Source organism: Lepidothrix coronata, unplaced genomic scaffold, assembly GCF_001604755.1.
Source record: "Lepidothrix coronata isolate B3197 unplaced genomic scaffold, Lepidothrix_coronata-1.0 Scaffold11, whole genome shotgun sequence".
Classification (NCBI taxonomy): domain Eukaryota; kingdom Metazoa; phylum Chordata; class Aves; order Passeriformes; family Pipridae; genus Lepidothrix; species Lepidothrix coronata.
The window spans coordinates 3,573,284-3,595,290 of NW_016690191.1; positions in this window are offsets into that span (position 1 = coordinate 3,573,284).

Here is a 22,007-nt window from a genome sequence, read left to right on the forward strand (position 1 = left end):
GAAGTGTTGGCTGTCCTGGTTCACGAGTCGAGGGCAGAAGTCTGGAGTGATTTTCTGAAGAGAGGAGGTATCTGTGATTCAGCTGTCACATTGTCAACTGTTCCTGTAGACCCAGTGCCCTGACAGGGCAGGGAAATACTACCCACCAGAGCTGGGGGCGAAATATGCCTTTCTACTGGAAAACTACAGGCGGTACAAAAGCTTGTCATGCAGTAAATCGAATTCACTGTACAATGCATCACCTGCTCCTAACCCAACAGAAAGCACTAGAGCCCAAGTACTGGAAGCCCCATAAATACGCAGAGGAAGAGCAGAGGATTAACGTAGGGCTTGTTGTGTTGGTTTTTGAAGGACGGTATATAATTCATCACTTGGGGGCAATCACGAGAGGGATATTTAAATTACTCAGAGAGCACAGAGCTTATAAATAATAATGAACAGAATAAAATGCAAATGGCCTGGAAGGAATCAATAGTCATGAATGAATTCAGCCCTCAGATCCTAATTGAAATGAAAATGAGATGCATATTCAATATGTGCTTAATAGAATATACATAATATGAGCATCCTGAGCTACAGAACAAGATCTTTCCATCATGCAGATACACACAGGCAGGCCCCCCTCCTAGGAGGAGAATGCCAATAGAGGTACTCAGCCTCACCATACTTCCATGAATTGCTATGTATATATACATATAGATAGAGGATAATGGGAACAATGAACTTTTAACCTCTGCTAGGTCTCAACCACAAGCATCCATGAAAAGACCAGCTGTTGTTTCTGAATATCCATGAAACTGTGATAGGTATTTTGCATACTGCTCTAATACTAATTGAATCTTTTGTTTGTGTCAGAAATATCATGTGCCAAGGCTTTATTCTCCTTTGTATTTCAGGCTATTTTGCAGTAACTGATTAGGTGCTTGTGTGCTAATTGCTCTGGTTCCTTCCTTCTCACCTTCAGAGAATCTCACTGGCCTATGCAGGGAAGTGGGAGCTGCTGCCCTTTGATTATAATTTCTTGAATTATTTCCTGACACAAGCCTGAATTGGCGATCTCAGTTTATCTCTAGAGAAAGTAGGTGTGCACTTTTGTGGGGATGACTCGCCCTGACATGCTAAACACCGGTACACTCCTTTGCAGTAAAAAAAGCGCTCCTCATTTAAAGCAGATTTCTGGTGTTTCTGTCTTGGGAGAATGAGCAGAAGAGACAGGAACAGTGGTGTCACCTGCAGGAGTGTCTTTGTTGGGGCTGCAAACACTGGCAGCCATTAACTCAGTAGTGCTGAGACAGGAGCATGAGATGCTCCATGGCCCTGGGACCCAAGGAATCCTGACAGCTGGATAGGTGTGAGCCATCATGTCTCATGTAGGACCACTCCCCTGAGATCCCACTCCTCTTGTGCTGGAGAACACACATTAAAAGATGCCCAACTCGCTGCTGAAATGCTGATTATTCTTTGCCATGCTGGTTACCTCACCCAGGAAAGCAGGATCAGACATATTCTGCTCCTGAGATAAAACTCCAAAAGCCAAGAGTCCTAATTGCAATTCTGCAGCAAATCATCTTCGAGGTGCCTCTTTCAACTTCTCTGCCTCTGATTCCTCATCTCCACCCCACATCTGTCCTAAGGCTGAGTGTTTAACGTTGCTATATTTTGAAAATGTTCTGTGCTAAATCCTACCTGAAAGTACCTAACGGTTAAACAGATTGAGCTTATTTTATTGCTTTGCAAAGCAAATGTCATCTCTATTGAATGTCTTGCCTTGTCTGCGAACAGAATTCTTCTCTCTGATTTTATTTTTTTCCATTCCTGTGGAGGCAGGGTTGTTGGGGAGGGAGCCAAACACAATAATCTTAGGGCTAAAAATCTCTTTCTTACTTTATTATTCAACATTAATGTTGCTACCTCATCATTACTAGGCCAGAATCCCAACTGGATTCCCAATGGTTCCCATTACTGGAAGGAGACACATTCTTCTGTGTCTGCACTCACTTTATGACTGGACGGAGGCACTCACTGAAAGGGAAAAAAGCGTGTTGTAAGTGGAACAGAAAGATGAAGTAAAGTCATCCCTCCCTCAGCACAACAGCTCTTCTGACAAAGCGAAGGCTTTGCTAAGGGCCACTCAGACAAGGTAAGGGCCACTAAGCTGCCATAGAAATGTCAGTGGGTTGTCCTCATGGAATAAATGGGCAAAAATTATCACTGATGCAAACTACATTGGTTTTAGCTGTTACCTCAAGGATCAGTGTAACCAGAAATCTTCCTGAATCTGTTGACAAGTGAAGGTGCAGCTTGAGCTGTTGGCCCTTGCTGACAGTTTAGTACAGGAGAATAACTGCAGGGAACAATGCAGTGGTCCTTGGCTGTGCCAGGACTGGGTGGGATCCAGGTGGGATTGCTCTTGCCCGTCTCACTCTGCCTGGTCTCAGCTGAGACATCTCCATTCTCAGAAGTGAACATGACTGTTTGGGAGGACCTTTGGCCAAAAGTGATTCTTGGAGCCAGCTGAGTAATGCTTCCTGTTATATTCCCTTCTCTTCCAGCAGATGGTTGTCTGTAGATGTTCCTTTGTAATTTTTTTCCTTATTTACTGACTCCAGGCAATGGAAAGCCAAGAAAAGGGAAAACATTGACATGATGGATCTGTCTTCATCACCTGGCTGGCATCCTGTCACCCTGCTTCCTAGAACTTGTGCGCTGGGTTCCAGTCCTTTCCTCTCCAAGACCCTACAGCCTCTACACCTTCAGGAGTGTGGCTTTGAGTCATAGGCAATAAGCTTGCAAGAACTTGAATCTATTCTAGGCAACTGCTGCCAGGTACAGCAGATGCTGTCTATTAGATTTTACTTTCCCAGAAATTCTGATTCATAAAACATTCAGGAATGTAGACCCCTATTTGATCCACTCTTTCTTCCCTGCTGTGTAGCTTTTGGCAGTGGGAATGTGTATGAATGACTATGGAGCTGGTTTTTAATAAGTTGTTTGGCCAGAGCAGTGTTTGATAATCCGTGAACCTCCAGTCCCGTGGAGTCTTCAAGGCATCAGGAACTGATTTTCCAGATGAGAAGTAGGAAGAAATTAAGGGAAAAGCTATTTTGAGCTGCACGCACAAATTCCCATGGATGCAAACAAACAAAATGGAGAAGGATGAATTCAACTAAAGAGCATTCAAAGTTAAACCTTGTTTTAGACTCTTATAAGTGATAACTCACGTAGCTACATTGCACTGGAGTGTCCTTGGATTTTTTTCTTAGCATTTGTTTTTCCAAAGTTAGACAATCCTTCAGTTAAAAAGGTCAGGACACTCTGGAATAAGAGCTGAGAAGAAATCCCTCTTGCTGTCCTCCCTGGGGAGCAGGACTCCAGGGGGGTGCCTGTTTCTCAGCAGTTGAAGACATCTCAGGTCTCAGGATGTGGCTCTCAGCACATCCCTCTGTGCTGGGATAAAGGAGAGGAGAATTACATGGGTTGGTCTGGAGTGTGTGTTATTGCTGCTGGCCCTGGAAGGGGCAAGGATGAGCACAGGCTGAGTATTGGCAGCTCATAGTGCCACAGCTTGCAAGGAAGCAACACTCCTGACTTCCCTGTCTGGAGGGACAGTGGTGATGAGCTGAGCCCAGGTCTGAAAACCTGAACCCACACCTCCCCTTCCAAATGGCCACTGTTGCCAGTGCTAGAGGGTACCAAGAGCAAACTGAGGGATGTGATAATGGCTTTGCATGAAATAAATTGACTACTGAGCTGAACTTTCCCCCCTTTTTGGCATATCGGATATGTGATATACATTGATGAGATGAATCTATTTCTAAATATACTCATGCTATTTAGAATAGGGGCAGGAGTCATTGACGTGAGATGCAGAGTTTGATGGAAGGGGGATTCTGGGACTTTCAGGGAAAACTCATACAATAAAACCTGATCTGGAGTCAGTAAAACATTCAGGATCATTGTCACTCCCTTCCCCACCAGGAAGCCCTCACCTTCTATTATAGATTTTGTATGAGGATTATCAGCTCTTCTATTCCCTCAATGTCACCCTCATCTTTTGAAGACTTTTGTTGCAGTGACAGTATCAAGATCAGTTTAGCACTTGTTATGTTGGTTTCAGATTTTTTTCTAAGCAGAAAAGATTTTATTTTAAACATTAAAATTGCCAGATGGGAAGCTAATTGAATAAGTTGATAATATCTTTTCATTTTAATTAGAAGACTGCACATAGAGCTGTCTACTTGAAATACAACCTGACACAACTGAAATATTCCAAAGTTGACAGATCTGATTTTTTTTTCTGAAGTATGAACTTAAGAGTACTTTAATTTCTTTAAAAGTATATTGGAGAGGATAATATTTCATTTACAAGGGCATTCTTTGAGGAAGACTGACTCAAGCACTCCAAGACATAGAAAATGAAAAAGATAAAAAAATCTGAGTTGAAAAACAGAAATAAGCAAATAAAATCTGCAAAGGAACAGCCTAGTTTTGCCATCTAAACCTTTGTTACTTTTCTATAAGCCATGGACAGAATGCTACTGCAACCCACAATACATTTATTTATTTATTTTAATCTTTTAATATTCTCATCTCTCTACACATATATTCCAAGTTTGGGAGAACTGGGCTTTATCTCAATATTGTCAAGGTGTTTCCTTCTTAAAAGACCAGGCTGACTGGAACTGAATACAGAATTGATAGTGAGAAAAAAACAAACCCACAAAGATTCACCAATGTCTGATGAAAATCAAGATGTACCTTCTGGAGACAAGATTATGTAGCCAACCCCCCCAGTCGTAAGAGGTTATTCTATTTTTACATATACCTGCTTCCAAACTCTGTTTTCACTCAAGGAAACAATACATTATTTTTAAATTCCATTTTCATCCATGTGGCAACCTCAGAAACTTATTAATTGACAGGAAATGTTGGCTGATAGTAATGTGGTTAAGAAGCACATTACTTTATAATCATGTTACCTGGGTTCAGATTGAGATTTTTAAGTCACAGAAGAAGTGATTTCTTACTCTTTTCTTGTCAGAGATTGAGTACCTAGAAAAATTCGGAGGGGAGGTACTACTTGCTGTGTTTTACATATGGAAAGGGTTGTGGTAGAACAAGTCACAGGGAAGCGTTGGGTGAAGCTGCATCCATTTTTTTGTGTGTGAGGGAAGAGAGAAAGGCCCCACCTCCGGACGTGTTTGAGTTACAGGGCTGACAGTGATTTTATCAAGAGGAAATGGGAGCTAGGGAAATATTTCTTGTCTCCAAATAAAAACATCCATTTTTTCCCCCACCTCCTAATGCATGTGATGCAGACAATATGAAATACTGTTCTTCAGCCACTTCAGCGTGCATGTTTGCTCCACCAGCTCTTTCTTGGCTTGATTTCATTGCAAAGCCCATGCAGACTCTATTCTCTCTCTGCAACCGATGCAGGTTTCAAGTAATATTTTGCTGTTTTCCCTCCAGAGTAAAAATCAGCGCCGGCTTCTGTGGGCAATAGCTGATTGTCACATGAGCTAGAGGCAAAATTTAGGGTTCATTCCACACACACTCTTTTGTAGGTGTGTCTAGTTTGATTGAAACATGCAAAACCAGCATCACCTACACCTGTCATCGCTACAGCATTTTCACTTCTCCAGTAAAAAAGGCTTGCAGATGAAAATGATCTTTGGAATAATTGCAAAATCAAGATGATAAAGTCTGAGTGACCTTCTTTTAAATGCCACGGAAACATATTGGCAAACCTTTACCATTAGACTGTAAAATAAATATCCATCCACTCATGGTAAAATTTCAAATGAACATGATCTAGCTAATCAATTGTTGTTTATTTAGCATGCTCTAACTACTCAAGTAAATCTAAATTAATGGTATGAGTAATTGGATTCATTTAAGATCTTACATTTCCTTTCCTTATGCTCTGCTGCTCACTACAGTTTAAATGAGAACATCCAAAGCATTTTCTTCTGTGTGCCACACAGATAATACATTGATCACCAGAATTTGGGTCCCAGCTGCCCTTTCCAGAATTATTCCTCCACAATCTCAACATCTCACATGTGGCATAGCTCATGATTAAACCTGCCAGACATCTCTGAGCTCCAGGACAATTTAAATCTGAGATTTCTAGCAAAGAAAAATCAGGTGTACAGAAAAAAAACTATCCAACATTATTCCCACTAGTGGGAGAGGGAAGAGGTTAGTTTGAGGTTAAGAACAAGAATTCAGAGGACTTGGCATGTGGTATAGATGTCTTCTGGCACACAGCTGAGCCTCTGGGCTGTAGCTCAGTCTAAGTGGGACGTGACGTGTCCTTCTGCCTCTGCTGTAATTCATGGAGTGAGACATTGCTTACTGGGGATTGTACTGGAGCCCAGGTATGCACAGGATAGATTTTATAGAGGTTGAAGTTGACAGTGGTTTATACCTCAGGGCCTATGATCCCTTTTTAATACTCAATCAAGTCTGCTTTCCTGCAGGCCTCCTCCCTCCTCCCAACACATGCTCCTCATCTCTCCCTGTCCCATGAATCCATGTGCTGTGATGGTTCTGCATATGCACAGTGCATATTTACTTCTCCACTCTTTTCTGGGAATATGGTTCTACAACACTTTTGGCAACACAGGATGACTACAGCAGCTTTCATTGCTGTATAGCAGGTAATTTGTATAAGCCCTTGTCTCAGGAGCCTGGAGCTTCATGTGCTCAAAGCAGGTTTGCGTGGCAGGAATTTAAAACAGTTTTTATATCTTGGAAGAGTTTTTCCACTCATAGTTTGCTAAAGTGGGGTGTTAGGAAAGAATAACTCTACATCGACTACTCTTGTTTAAACTGAATTGTCCTTACAGGTCAGCCCTTTCCTGTCAATCCTTTTCTGCCACACTCATGAATGAGATCCTAAACCCCATCTTCCACCAGCGGACTCCTCTTTTCACTTACCCTGCAGCCCTTGACACTGCTCTCATCCAACAGCTTCTCCAAACAGCCCTTCACAATCTGCCTTGTACAGCTGCTCTGTCCCCCTTTCTCAGCCAAAAGCACACAGGCTCCAGGCATTCAGCTTTACTCCAGTCCATGGAGACAGGGAACACATCTTCTTGCTCCTTTTTCTGCTGCTGCCCTAACCAACCTGTTGTAATGCAGGTCTGGGCCAGCCAAGGGTGGTAATTCAGATCCAGTACAACATAGGACAGGTGGATATAGAAATAGGAAAGTCTTGACTATTACTATCATTAATATTATTTAACCTTTAAGTATCCCTGGAAAATCATGAGTAAAGATTTACATAGCATTTCTCTGAATCTTAATTGAACAGGTATATAAGCTGCTCAGCTTTTCCCTGCTGCTCCACTGTCCTTGAAGCTCTCCAGCAGGTTTCAGTCCAGTCTGGAGTCATCTTCACTGTCATCCCTAGGAATATCCCTTGGTGCACTGACAGGAGTTCATGGCCAAGCCTAGTATGGTTTACAGACTGCATCCAACCTCTGCTGCAGGAGCGAAAATGTCTGTCCAGAGAAGTCGACTCTAAATACACAGTGGCATCTCTTTCCGAGCCTTGACTGCAAAAATGAACTTCTTTCTCCCTTGACTCTTACTGCCTAATGCTCATGGACAGCAACTGATGGGAATTGGGGTCCTTCCTTTTCTGAAGGTGAGGAGAGAGGGAAGAGCTCCTCCACAGCAGACTGGGCATCATTTGACCCAGCCCTGGGGCTTCTGGTGCCCCTGTAAATCAGTTATTCAATTAGTAACTAAGAACAACTGCACTCATTTTTCATCCCATGGTAAAGGGAATTATTTAGGTAGGGACTGGGGTGTGGGGTTTTGACAGTACTGTGTACTACCCATAGTATCTGAGACTATCTCTTGGAGCCTGTCTGTTCTCTCAACAGGCTTTTTTGATAGACTAGACCTTCTCATAGAAACAGAATATTTTCACCTAAAATATTGAGGGTTTTGCAAGGCAAAGTTGGATCCAAAAGAGAAAGGAAAAAGAATGTTACTTGTACCAGAGTATTTCTGAGAGAGAACAATCACCTTCTGGACCTTCTCAATAGTTCTGTCCTCTCTGTGTTTTGGATACATTGCTCAGCAGTAATGCAAACTCCTGAGCTTGGACCCCATAGTCCAGCTGGAGAGTGTGAAGTGCATGAGGATGAGAAGGCAGGAGAGCAGGACAAGGAAAAGGGGGATTTGCTCCAGGAGCAAGTTGGATTGTTAAAATGGCATATTTTCTAACTAGCAGCAGAGCTGCTGACTCTGGCTTAGATTATTGTTCCCTGCCTTCCATGAGCAACAATAGGCTATAAATAAACCCACAAAACCTTTCTGCCAGGGAAGGCTAATGCTTGTTGCATTTAGAGTGCGTGGGACTTTCTTTTCATGGCAGATGAAATCAATGGAGTGTTTGCTGTAATTTGGTGTATAGTAGCTTAAATCAAAGCTATGCTTGGACCAACTCCCAGCATTCCCTTTGTTGTTGGATCACTGATCCCAGGGGGTGAACTTGCAGGGGACCAAAGGAATTAGATGCCCACACTGACTTATTTTGGCCATTCTGATGCCTGTGTTTACTTTACAAATGCAAATTTTGAAAAAGTACATCCTGTTTTCAACAGACTTCTGGACTAGAGGGATTGTTTTTTCCTTGGGGTCTTACTTAAAATCTGCCTTTGGCCTTTGGTCTGTGCAGCAGGTGAGAGGTGCCAGTGTTGAGAAGGCCCAAAAAGCAATTAAAGGCGACAGCTGCTGAGACCCTGCTTTTTTATTGCCCTCCACTGAAAAGGTTCATGGAAAACTATTTGCTTTCCCTGAGCTGCTGAAGAAAATGTTAGACAAGCTGTAGCTCTGTGTAGAGGTTTGTGCCTGCTCTAACCTCTCGCATCCATTTGATATCTGCAAATCTATTGACAAATTATTTCCTATCTGCTTTTCACACTTGCTGGATTCCTGGGATGAGAGAGTCTTTATTTCTTTGCCGGGCTGAACGGTAGTCAACTAGATTAGAAAATGTTACTTTCTGATATTTTTTTTCCTTTTTAGCTGTCTACAGAATGCTATACTGAGGTGCACCGGAAAGAAAATAAATTCCACACCAGAGATATGATTTTTCTATTAACCTCCTCACCCCAAACTTCTTCAGAGAACTTTATTTTTTATCCTATGGATTTCTATAGAATTTTTCCATAAAAGCTGAAGAAGTTTGCAGAAATCAGCCATTCTTAAAAGATTTTCCTCATGCTCATATAATTGTTCATTGCTTTTAAAGTTAGATTCCTTTTAAATACCTGGTCATATTAGAGATGGGGCCTTCTGAGTCTCAATGGATACATTACAGAGCCCTTTGTTAACAGGATTTGGTTAAACCCAGCCCTGTGTGCTGCTAGAAAAGGCTTCCAGGAGCTGGTATCACACATCTCTATAGAATCTGGTATTTGACAAGAACTAGAATGGTAAATGAAATGATATGTTGGGCACTGGGTATTCACCAGTTCATGTGTCATGAGTCTACAGCACCTCTTGGCCAAATTCACCAGCAAATGAGTCTGTTTGACAGTGTAAAACATTGTCACTGGTACAGGCAGGGATATAAAGACAGGCACCATTAATCAAACTTTCTGAAACAGAAAAAAAGTCCATTTCATCTGCAGCTGAAGACAGCCCTGCAGAAGAGTTTGTCCCTGTTCCAAAGGCAGACTTCCCACATTTTGATTGCATGAATACTTAGAAGAAGAATAAGCTGAGTGCTGCCATCAGAGTGGTATTTGCAATCAAACACAGCCTAATGCAACTCTGCCTCTTGGGGGTTTTTTGTTAGTATTTTCCTTCCCTGATATTTTGTCTTTCTCTTCCTCTTCCTTTGTGGTTTATTGTATCCTTTCAAGCATTAATTTCATCACCGATGAATATAATTTCCTACTGACTGAGGTGCAATGGCAGTCAGGCCAGGTTTACTCTTCCAGTTTAATAAAACCAGTGAGAATGATCTGTTAAATCAATGCAAGAAAAATGCAGAAGGGGAATTTCAAGGATCCCTGAGTTTTTAGGCATGATAGCATAGGATGGAAATAATAGCTTTGATTTCATAAGATATGAGCAGTGTTCTCATGACCCTCACACAGTGGTAGTTGTCCTGTAGTCCTTCTTTATAATGGTTTGATATTTATTGTCTAGTATTTGGGATTTTTCTTCTGATATCTGGAGAACTACTTAATTTCAAGATAACTTATGGATACATCTGAACCTACTGATTCAAGATGGCTTTCAGAAAATGACCAATTCTGGATATCAGTGTGAGAAGCCTGAGTTATTTCTGTTCAGGAGGCACACAATTTATTAATATTACTGCAGTGGTTAGGTATCAATGCTTGTTTCAGCATTCTGTGTTGTTAACTATTATATTAGCAAATTGGGAATTCAGAACTATTTCTAATTGTTAATAGCTGCTGTAGAGAAAAGGTATTTCTTAGCATTTGGACTAGACCATGATTTTACCAAGGTAGATATGTTTGACTTTGCACTGCTTTTTTTCTCCCTGGTGTGTTATTACTGGTGTTCTGTTACACTGACTCTTCAGGGGAAAAGAGGATTCACCGAAGAAAACAGTTTTCACTCCTGTACACATTTCATTTTGTTGTAATGCAATTATTTTCCCCTAAATTTTATTAATCCTTTGTCTACTATGTGTGGGGCTTTGGGGACAAGCACAGCAAAAAAAGGGATGCTCTGGAAAGTCTTCAGTCTTCCTTAGTCATAACAAAGAGCAGAACTGCATGCAGAGGGTGTAAGGATTTGGCAGATGGATGTTTTGTTAGGTTTTCTTATTCCTATGCTTTTTTTTTTAACTTATTCTCTTCCACTATGTTCCATACCCCATCCCATGACAACTCAGGATACACAAAGAGACATACACAGATGCTGTTACCAAGGCATCAGCAGCACACAGACATCCTGTTGCTACCATGAGAGCAAAGGTTAGTTTTTATACACATGTTTGTTTGTGTGCACACATCTGTTCAGGGTTTGGGCCTAAATCCAATAATTCAATCCCAGAAGTTCCAGAAACTTAAAACCACAGAGTTAAGCTGAATGTGGTGAAAGTTAAACATGTGCTTAAACTTGCTTCTTGACAGGAACCTTGTTATCCTAGTGAAACTGGGAGCTCAAGGACAGTCAGAAAGCCAGTAGCAGTCAGATCATCTAGGGCAAATGAGTGGAAATTGTCACATTCCATCACAGCTTCCCAGGCATGGCTGGTACTGTAGGCAAACAGGGCCAAATCCTGCAGCCTTGGAGCCACTGTGCCCTCCAAGGAATCTCCCAGGTCAGTGGGGTTTTCCTTGGCCATCTCCAAGTTATACCCAACAGACAGTGTAAATACTTTTCAATTTTATCCACAATCCAAAAAGCTTGTTGATTTATGTTTTTGTCCAAATAGATACAAATATTGCCCTTCATTATTCATAACCCCCCAAATTTTATGTTGTTTTTTTTTTTTCCTTCAGATAATTGAGCCAGTTTTCTGTTGGCAGCCATCACATTTGGCCAAGTCTTTCCAAGTGTATTAGGTGAACATAAGAAATAGCTTTCATAACCAAAGATGCCATTAGCTTTCCAGCTATTTCCTATCTCATCCCTAGGTTGTTGCCCATGCCAGAATCCCATGCAAGGCTCGTCTCTTACAGCAAAAGCCTCATTCTCTCTGGAGAATACCAACTTCTCTGACCATATACAGATATAATGATGACTGTAAAGCACAGAGTGCAGTAATTACCCATGCACATGTCAGAAACCAGGTCCACAAATTTATTTATACTTTTCCCTCTTAATTTTGTCCTTGTTCTGCATCCTATAAAGGTCCCTGTCACGCTGCCAGGCTGTTGGTGCCTGTTATTTATTTTATTTATTGTTGAGAAATGAAAAGATGTGTAAATCCATAAATAGCTAATGCAAGAAATATTGCCTCTGCAACATAACTCTGAGTCTTTCATGGTTCTTGCATCAAATGAATGGTCCAATGGGTCAGGCAGCTTCAGCCAATCTCCCAGGACCCTGTGACATTTAAATAAAATTTAGCTTTCAGGGTTAGTGGGGGAGAAGGGAGGGGAAGCTGAATGAGTTATGAAAATACAAATTAAACTACACTACTATTGATTTACAACAGCCTGGACCACACTAAACAGTTGATGTGTCTGTTCCAAGACCTTGTCTTGTTGCTTTTACATTTATGTAAACTTATTTCAGTTAAAAAGAGAGTAAGAAAAGAAAAATCAATTGAAACAGAGGATGGAGATTTAATTTAGCTGGGGGGAAATCAGATCAAGGAAGGCAAATGATGGAGATAAAAGTAACCCCTGTCCCAATGCAGAGAGAGAGGAGCTGGCTGTCTGATGTTCATTAGAATTAATTAACAGTGTTCTGCTCCTCTGGAGCCCAGGGGCTGAGGAGGGTGAGATTTGCTGCTGCTTTAAGAATGAATTAGAAACACAGACCAAAGGAAAAGGGAGCCAGGGGTTCTCACTCTTTTCTTTTTAAGACAAAAATGGGTTGGTAGATCTACATTCAGATGAATAGAAGTGAGGTGGTTTAACCACAGTCCTTCCTTGCCACAGCTGTGGTGGAAAAAGGCAGTGACAGATGGATTATTCTGTAGACAGTGTACCTGAGAAAATGAGATTTATGTGATCCATGCTGTATGACTGTCTGTCTCTGCCTCTGCAAAAATAATGATGTCCACTGGCTGATTTGAACCAGATATGTGAATACTCTGAAAGATATTAAGTTCCCAGAAGGAAATAGGCCAGCAAGTAGAAAAGCATCTGTACCTATGTTTAGGCTAATACTAGGGCTGAACACACGTTCCTTATTAGATACTAGAGAATCAACATAAGCCGGAGCTGTTATTAATATCCCAGCAACAGAAAAATCATAGAATCATTTGGGAAAAGACCTTTAAGATCATTAGGTCCAACCATTAACGCAGCACTGTCAAGCCCATCACTAACCCATGTCCACAAGTGCCACATCTTTTAAATATCTCCAGGATTGATGACTCCACCGCTTGAAAAACTTTGGTGGAGAAACTTTCCCTTATATCCAATCTAAACCTCTCCTGGCACAACATGAAGCTATTTCCTCTTGTCCTGTTGCTTGTAAGAGGCCAACCACCATCTGGCTACAACCTTCATTCAGATAGTTGTAGAGAGCAAGGAGGTCTTCCCCGAGCCTTCTTCTCTCCAGGCTGAACCCCTCATGGCTTCCTCAGCTGTTCTTTATGCTCCAGACCTTTCATCAGCTCCATTTGCTCTGGACTCGCTCCAACACCTCAATGTCCTTCTTGTAGCGAGGGGCCCAAAACCAAACACAGAATTCAAGGTGCAGCCTCACTAGGGCCCAGCACAGCAGGACAATCACTGCTCTTGTCCTGCTGGCCACACTGTTACTGACACAAGCCAGGATGCTGTTGGCCTTTTGGGCCACCTGGGCACGCTGCCAGCTCACATTTAGTTACAATCCAGCCGATTAAACCCAGGATAATCCAAATACCAGACGCAAAATGGCAGGAAATAGGTTTCATAAATTCATGTGGGTTGTTTTCCCCTCATCTATCACCAAGAAGCCCTGCCAGGAAGCCTGTTCATGCCAGCCCTGAAGATCCTGTGCCTGCACTCGGCACGTGCTGTAGGAGGAAAAGCAGACAGTCTGGGAGTGCGAGGTAAGCAACAGACCTGCTTCCAAGAATGTGGTAGGCAGCTGAGTATGGAAGGACACAAACTTTGTTTGTTTGTTTTGGACTGAAAAGGAAGGCTCATTTTAAGCTTCATAGGATTTTTTGAGGGATGGAAGAAATCAGCCTTTACCAAATGCAGAGAAAAAGTGACTTTTCAAAACCTGGAGGGGATCAGGGCTTAAACAAACAAAGAGTCACTGAAATTAAACCATGCAAATGTACTTGACAGATTCCCTGTTCAGCAAATGGTGCCCAAGAACAAATAGTTCTTTGGCTGTTGAAATGTTACAGGATATTGGCAGCCTAGAGAAATGAAAATAACCCCCTGAATAAAGACATTCTGCATCCCCTGAGCTGCTCTTTTCCTGCCTGTGGCCAGGAGGGGTGAACACCATCAAGATGGTGACGACTGAATGATTTACGAAGTCCCTTCTTCAAAGGATGCCTTGATAGGTACATCTGTACAGCTGATCCCAGCCAGACATGGCATCAGTCTCTGAAGACTGTTCCCTTGTGATGTCTGTTCATTACATAAAAGCAGAGTGTAGGCCACTGAAATCTTCATTTACTGCCTCCCCCAGATGTTTAGAGAGAGAACAGTGTGAACAAGGTACATGTACTGTTCAATTCAGCATTCAAGAATAAAGCAAAGACCAGGTGGAGCAAGGGGATGGAAACAAAGTAGACTATGTTGATGCCCTACTCAGATCTGTCCCTCCAAACCTGATGCAACCTCAAGCCTCCAAAGTAGATCCTTCCAGGTGAGCAAGCTGATTTCATCAGATTGAGAAGACATGATGTTGTTGGGGAAAGAAGGCCTCTTCATTAGAACCAGCACCCAGAAGAAATTCCTTAGCTGGACTCCAACTTGAGAAGTGGGAAAAAGAGATCGAAGGAGCAAGAAGCATCTTGAACTGCACTGACAATCTGAAAATTCACCAAGCATTTCGAATATCAAGCTAAACCAAAACACAGGAGCAGTATGAAGCATGAAAGTAGACCAAGATCTGAATGTGACGGGTCAATCTCTTTAGTGATTCGATTGCATTAAATTCAATCTTTAGTTCAGAGAGGTGACACAGAGCTGAAAATTGAAGCTCAGCTGTAGAAATTGAGTCTCAGAAAGGCAAGAAAGCAGCAAGGCATAAAGGGAAAAGAAAATAATTTCTTAAATATCTTCACTTTTGATTCCTCTAGCTAAAGGCAGTGTTTGCCAAGAGATAATCCATGCATAGCTTTGCCTCCTGTGCTCAGGAAAGTGAGCCACTGGAGGCCAGACTTTGCAAGCCCAGCACCCAGCAGCCAAGTATGAACTATATGGCTGAGGAATTTGTTTCATGACTAATCCTGCTGGCTGTTCTTCTAGGAGCCAGAGCCCTTCCCTCCTTGGGGGGACAAAGCTCAGTCTGGGGCATGATTTGCACACATCAGGGATCTTGAGGGCAATGGCCAGTGCATGGTAGTTTGAAACCATTGAGATGTTCACCTACCAGGAGTAGGTGCTCAGTTATCACTAGGGTTGAAGAGGGAATGGATGGAAGATAAATAGTTCCCCCACCCCACATGTTGCACAGAGACCCCAGCCAAACTGGACATCTCTACAGGGTGCTTTTAATTTCCAGGGCTGTCACCTACCTTGGAACTGTTGTGGTTCTCCAGGAGCCAAGACCGTGGCTCTGTGTTGTCCTTGGAGCCAGGTCAGGACTCAGTATGATGAGTTTTGCTTTGTCCTATGAATACATAAAAGTTTGGTCATGAGTTTTCTGCACTCACAAATATTCAAAAAAGATAATTTATCGTTCTGCAGGACCTTTGGGATTTCCTCACTTCCCAGCCTGGGAAAGCTCTTGCAGGCATGGTAGAGATAATCAGTAGTAGTTACAACAGTACTTATGCATTGTATTTTAAAACATTTTGCTTGAAGCGTTCTGCAAAGAACTGATATTACAATAATAAGCAATTTAGAAATGATCATCAAAGTGGAAAACCAAGATAGATATAAAATAAAGAGCCAAAGGGCATCATTAGAAGGAGGGGGAGGTTTCCCTTTGGAATGCAGCCATGATGCAAAAAATGCTTATTCAGAGCTAACTTTCACCTGATCCCCCTTTCCTTTGAGGAAAATGTGCATTAGAATTTAATGTTGCAATTTCTGTGTTAGAATTAAAAAACAAACACAGCCATGAGCTTCTGCTTATTTTGAGATCTTGTTAGTTCTAGTTCTCTCCTCTTAGGTCTTTAACAGGTTGTAAAGGAAAACACAGCTCTCTTGACTGCACCAGTGGTCAAAAATATTTTCTGCTCTTGCTTAAATGAAAGATCAGAATTTTCATGGACTTGGGCCATAGCTGTGCATATGACCACATAGTTCAATAGAAGTGACATAGGAAAGAAGCAGAATAGCTTTAAAGTATTATAGACACAATTTACCATGCTTCTTATGTTACCATGACTGTACAGATTCTTACAGCAATCAAGGTTTTTCATTAAAACTTATTTTTTAAGAGAACATTCATTTTCACTGGAGGGAAAATTTCTAAAGATGTATCTTTTTTCCTTCAAAGTCTTGTCATGTTCTAAAAAATAATTGGAGTCCTAAAAATGGATTTTTAACTTTCAGCTGGAAAACACCGGACAAAGTGCCAAAATTTGAGCTTCATACAGAAGAGGAAAAAAAAAAATTAAAACGTTTGATGAAGTCTTCATCTCTTCCTCTACGTTATCTTTACCAGGTCACTGGTACAAGCTATACTTCTTTTCTCCTCTTCCTTGACTGCCCCAGCACATCTCTTTCCAATTCTGCTCTTTCCCTGGAAATATTCACCCCTGCAAGTTTAGTTCCAGAGTCCCTAGATGAGCACAAGCCTGGCAAAGCCCCAGATGCTGCTGATCTGTTGTGCTGTCAGCTGAGAATCCTCCCTGCTGAACTCTTTCTTTTACATCAGTTTCTAAGTGAAGATGTCCTACACTCTGCTATTTGCAGCGTTCAAGGACAAAAGATTTAATATTCTCAGCAAACCTCTTGTTTCACAGATCTCAACGCTTCATGCAGTTGAACTGGGTGTACAAACTCTTCAACTGACGTGAAACTTCCAAAAGAGCATCCAGTCCTGTTTTCAAGAACATGGAAGATGGGACAACTGTGACACTAAATTATTTTGCTGCTTAATTTCTCTTTCTGTTTAAATGTTTGGATCTTGTGTTTGGATAGAATTTTTTTTAGCAACTTGACATTTATTCTTTTGAGTATTTTCTCCAGAACCACCCACAAATCTCGTCATCATTTGCATTATTAAAACTCCTTTTGGACCTAGTATATTGTAAACGTTCTGAGTTCTGCCAGCTGTGGATTTTTTTTCTCCTGTCTTTCCATTCTCACATCAGTTCTCCACAGTTCTTAATGGAATAGCTGACCAGACCTCTTTGTGTGTGTATATAATGTGCAAATGTATGTTATATATGCTTAGTTTCTTGCAGCTGGCTGCCACTTAAGTCAAGATGTCCTTAGCTGAGGCTGTTGGATGGTGACTCCAGCCTTATCTGAGACATCAGGAACTTAACAATTTTTACATCTACTGAATTGTGCATCTACTGAATTGTATCTGGTACTTCTGGAGGTTGTGATGATTGTTGAGTAAACGCTGTAGAGAATTTCAAAGTCATTGGCAGAATACCTTCTGGAGGTACCAGGACTGATGCCTTGTGAGCCAGCAAAGGCATCTCCAGGTGCAGCAAGGACTGTCTTTCCTCCTCATCCAAATGGCTGAGCACATCTTTGCTTTTAACAGCTTGATGTGGGAGGCAGACAGACAGGCAGGCAGAGCCAGACCTGTCACAGGGTGCTGGAGAAGGCTGACCAACAAGCCACAGGTTCCCTGATGCCACATTGTCAAAAGCAATGTTCCCATTTAGTCACTCGCACTCACTGTCTTTCAAGCCTCATTGAATTCCAACAGGGGTAAAAAAGTCTTTACAACAAATGTGATCTTCATCTCCAGGACAGGGATGTTTAGAGGATGTCATTGCCATCACTCTGACTCGGGGTAAGGCTGAAATAACTGCTGTCAATCCCATGATGAGAACAGGGTGGAGGAGCGCTGCTGACAACAGGCAGCCGTCAGCGCTTCCAAAACTCTCCTCTGAAATAAGGCCACTGGGCTGTCTCTAAACCTTGTGCTGGGTGTGTGTGGAGCTGTGAGCTGTGGGTCTCTGGGTCTGAGTGGTACCACAGCTTCCAGGACCTTGGCTGAGGGTGACAGCTGTGGAGGCATCATAAGTGCCTACCTCCCACCGCTACTGCTCCGAGCTACAACAGCCTTTTTAGTTTCAATTTAGTTTATATGTGACATAATTTCCCCATAAAGGAGGGCTGATTGTAAATCCAGATGGAAATGGATTTGCATGAAATGCACTTTAATTAATTAGCTAAATGTTTGCAAAGTGCTTTGAAGATGTAAAACTCCATACAAGTGTTAAACGGTAATAATAATAAAATAACAATAATTAATTTCCTCAGGAAGCTGGTGTACAGCATGTGCTCAGAATATTCCTACCCAAGAACATAAAAAAAAATAACCCCACTTTACCTCTGACATTTTATTGAGGACTGAGTACTGCAATAAAATAAATTAATTCATTTATTCATCCATGGAGACTTAAGTTTGGCTCTAGTTTAAAAATGAAAATAGCGGCCACAGTGCCCATTAGTCAGTGTGACAGAACAGAAATATCACTTAGAGCAGTTAAGCAAGACAGAACTGTTTAGTGATGAGGCATCTGATAAGGGGACAAAGTATTTCTGTCTTTAAGTTTTCCCATAAAAGCTGTATAGCCCAGAAATAAGGTGGCCTGCAGCAGCTCAAAATCTGGATGTTATTCTGAGTGCATTAACTGTGAAGGAGGTAGGCAAAAACCTAGGCTGTTATGGATGCATTTACATATTGCTCCTGGCTGGAGTCTGAGACACTCTGCTCCTTTCCCTTGGAAGAAAAAGTGTTCATTTTTGTGCTTGCATTCCCCTAGAATTGATTTCTACAAACATTTAGACAGATTTCTGCATGCAAGAAGTTAGCAAGAGGAAAAAGCCATTGCAAAAGCAAATGCAAATGTGCATCTGCCAGAGGATTTGCTCTGGAAGCATTTCAAGGTTGCCCTGAAGGCTCTGTGGTCTTTAGAGCAAACCTTCCTTGTGCTGTAACACCAGGACTGCGTTTGCTGAAGGAAACTGGGCTAGATCGTCCTCGCTCTGAAGGCAGGAGTTGACAGTACAGTGCTCCTCCTTCAGCTTCATGACAGATTTTCACTTGAAATCGCTCAGACTTGTTAACTTACCGGTGACATCCCCCAAAACACATCTGCTGGTGCAGGTCACCGCAGAGAATCAAGGGCAGGGCAGAGAAGCTCTGTAGATGCTCTGATTTTTCCTTGCATTTTTCATGCTTTATACAAGAACTTAGATGAGCGGTGAAAGTTTGTGTCATTAATCAGTAGCTTATACCCAGAGCATTAGGGATTTTAAAGCTGAGGAGATAATGTGACAAATGAAAAAATGATGTGAATTAGCAGAAAACTGACTTTTCCCCTCGGTATTAATTCACTTCTATGGCAAGGGTGCACTTTCAGAGTGCAATCAAATTCATTAAGGGGTTTTGATGGATATGGAGAGACAGGAAAGCACCATTTATCACTTGGAAAAGCTTCACAATGCACAGGAAGAGCCCCTTTATGGAGTCATAACTGCAGGAGATGTCATCTGCCATGGAGCCTGCCTGATGGCTCTCCCTCCCCAGAGTGGGGACATGCAGATTGCAAGTGAGGCTTTAAACTTCTCTCCAGAGCCTGGGTTCAGGAGTTTGCTTTTAATCTATTCTAGAAATAAAAGCTGAAGAAGTGGGAGAGTTGGGCTGCTTTCTGCAGAGAGACTCTGCCACCCAATTCAACAACGAAGACCATAAGTAAGATGCACTCGTCTGATTCACCTTCCTCAGAGCAGAATTCTATGACTGTTTTGTTCCAAGAAGTTATGTAGAATATTATATAACAAGAGGCACTAAAATGAGACACTCAAATAAAACAAAACAAAGCCTGGACTTTATTTTCATGTCTATAAGCAAATGGCTTTAGGTGTATCTCTAACCTTCTCACCAAAGCAGAAGAGATATTCAATCTCCACCACAAGTAAGAAGAGGCATTCAAAAGAATTGCTGAGGGCAGCCACTTTCCCTAAATTAAATCCTTAGCTCTTTGCCAAAAACTGGAAGGATATCGGACAGTCATCAGTGTGAATTTTCTTGAAGAGGAAAGGAATAGGTAGAAAGACCTGAAGGTTTTGAGCACGCAAAAAATAAGATAACTTTACCTTGATTCTGAATTCACCCTCCTTTTGAAGAGAAGCAATGGGGAATTTGAAGTCTCCATATAACCCCAACAGCACTGACCGAATAAAAAGAACAAGATTGACCTATTGAATTTGACCATTATTTTATTGAAAAAATCCCACCTAAGGACTAAGGTATTTGGCCCTTGGAAATCCAACTTGTATTTGCAAAGCTGTTTTCTGACCTTTCCTGTAAGCAAACGTAGTCATGAGCAGTAAGATCAAAGGCCTGATGAATGTCTGATGTTAAGAGAAAAGAAAAGGCTTCAGGCTCTTTCCCTTAGAGACTGATAAAAACTCATTTCCAGTTAATTTAATAGGATATATGCTGAAAAAGGGACTCCTGTATACAGTACATTGAACACAATCTCTTATATTTCCTCTGCCTAAGTGGATGGTCTGTTCTAGTGAGTCTCTGTCTTAGCAGATACTAAATATTATATTTGTCAGATGAATATACCTCTTTGGGGACTCAGTTTGCAGGTGCTGAGAGCTCTGCACTTCAGATTTCAGATGTTGATTCAGGACTGATATAGAAACCCAGAAACTTGCCAGGTTTTGGACAAATGGAAGAGACAACGCAAGCCTCCAGTGGGGTAAACCAGCAGAGTTTAATTGGTTTTGGTGTAGCAGCAGTGATTGTGGTCCCTGATGGTCCTAGTGCTGTTCCAGACCAGTTGACTGTAGAACAATTAAACAAAGGTATGAAGAAAGAGCACATTTTACAGCAGTAACACTGGCATCCAGCCTAAAGCTGACAAGTGAAATTGAAGAATGCATTTCATGACATGTGAGCATTTTAGTCCTGAGCCATCACTGAGGACTGGTTTTTGGCATAGTAACCAAGCCACTCACCTCAAAGAAGCAGGAGTGAGCCCAGAGGGGAACAGCACCCCTGCCTGTGGTACAGCTCAGTGGAACCAGCTTTCCCAATCTGCCCCTCAGCATTGACTCCTGCACATTTCACAGGAGAGGGGAACACACAAATGCATACCCTCACTGGGAGTTCCCAGCCCAAACTCCTCTATACAAAAGCAAAACTCAGTTAAACGAATTTGACAAGGACGTCTTCAAAAGGCTTTTTCTTTGGCTCCTACTTGAAAAATAATAATTCCTCTCTATAGATAATGGCTTCAGGAGGGGCATAATGAAAGGGAGGAGGGGGAAAAGTTGATATTATTCAAGGAAATCCAGTTAGTGAAGCTGACCATGTCATCTAGTGCTTCATTTTGCATGTGTTAAGGAAGTATAAGAACATTGCATCTGCAGTAGGAAAGAGCCCATGCTCAAGCCCAGGTATCTACATTAATGTGACCACTGCTTTAGGTTTTCTTCACTGGGACATTGTTGTGATCTAAGCCTTTCAGCTGCTAATTTGCTGTGTTTTGCAGGATGGTGAGGAAGGCATATGAAAGGGAGGAGGAGCTTAGAGGGAAATGAGCACTTAAACTGCATTTTACTGCAGTAAGTAATTACAAATTTAAGTATTTCATACACTCTCTGATTTTGATGGCTATCATCAATATACAAATCCTTTGCAACAGCATAATTTCTTAGGCAGCAGCAAATAAAAAAATCGAATGACGATTGTAGTCATCAACTTTGTCATCTGTGTCCCTTCTTGTTTCGCCAAATTCCTTTGTGGAAATCGAGTTTGCATGGATCTCTCCCCTAGATTCACTAAAAAGAGTCAGGGGCACAAAGTAGACTGTTCTGTGTTCTCTTAGGAGTTAAATGAAGAATAAAACAAAATAAATAGAATCATAGAATGTCCTGGGTTGGAAAGGATGCACAAGAAGCATTGCTGATCTTTTTCATTGCAGCTGTAAAATGGTTCTGCTCTTAACTGCACTTTTATCATCTTCTACAGGAGCCAGAGTGATGCCAGAGATCCTC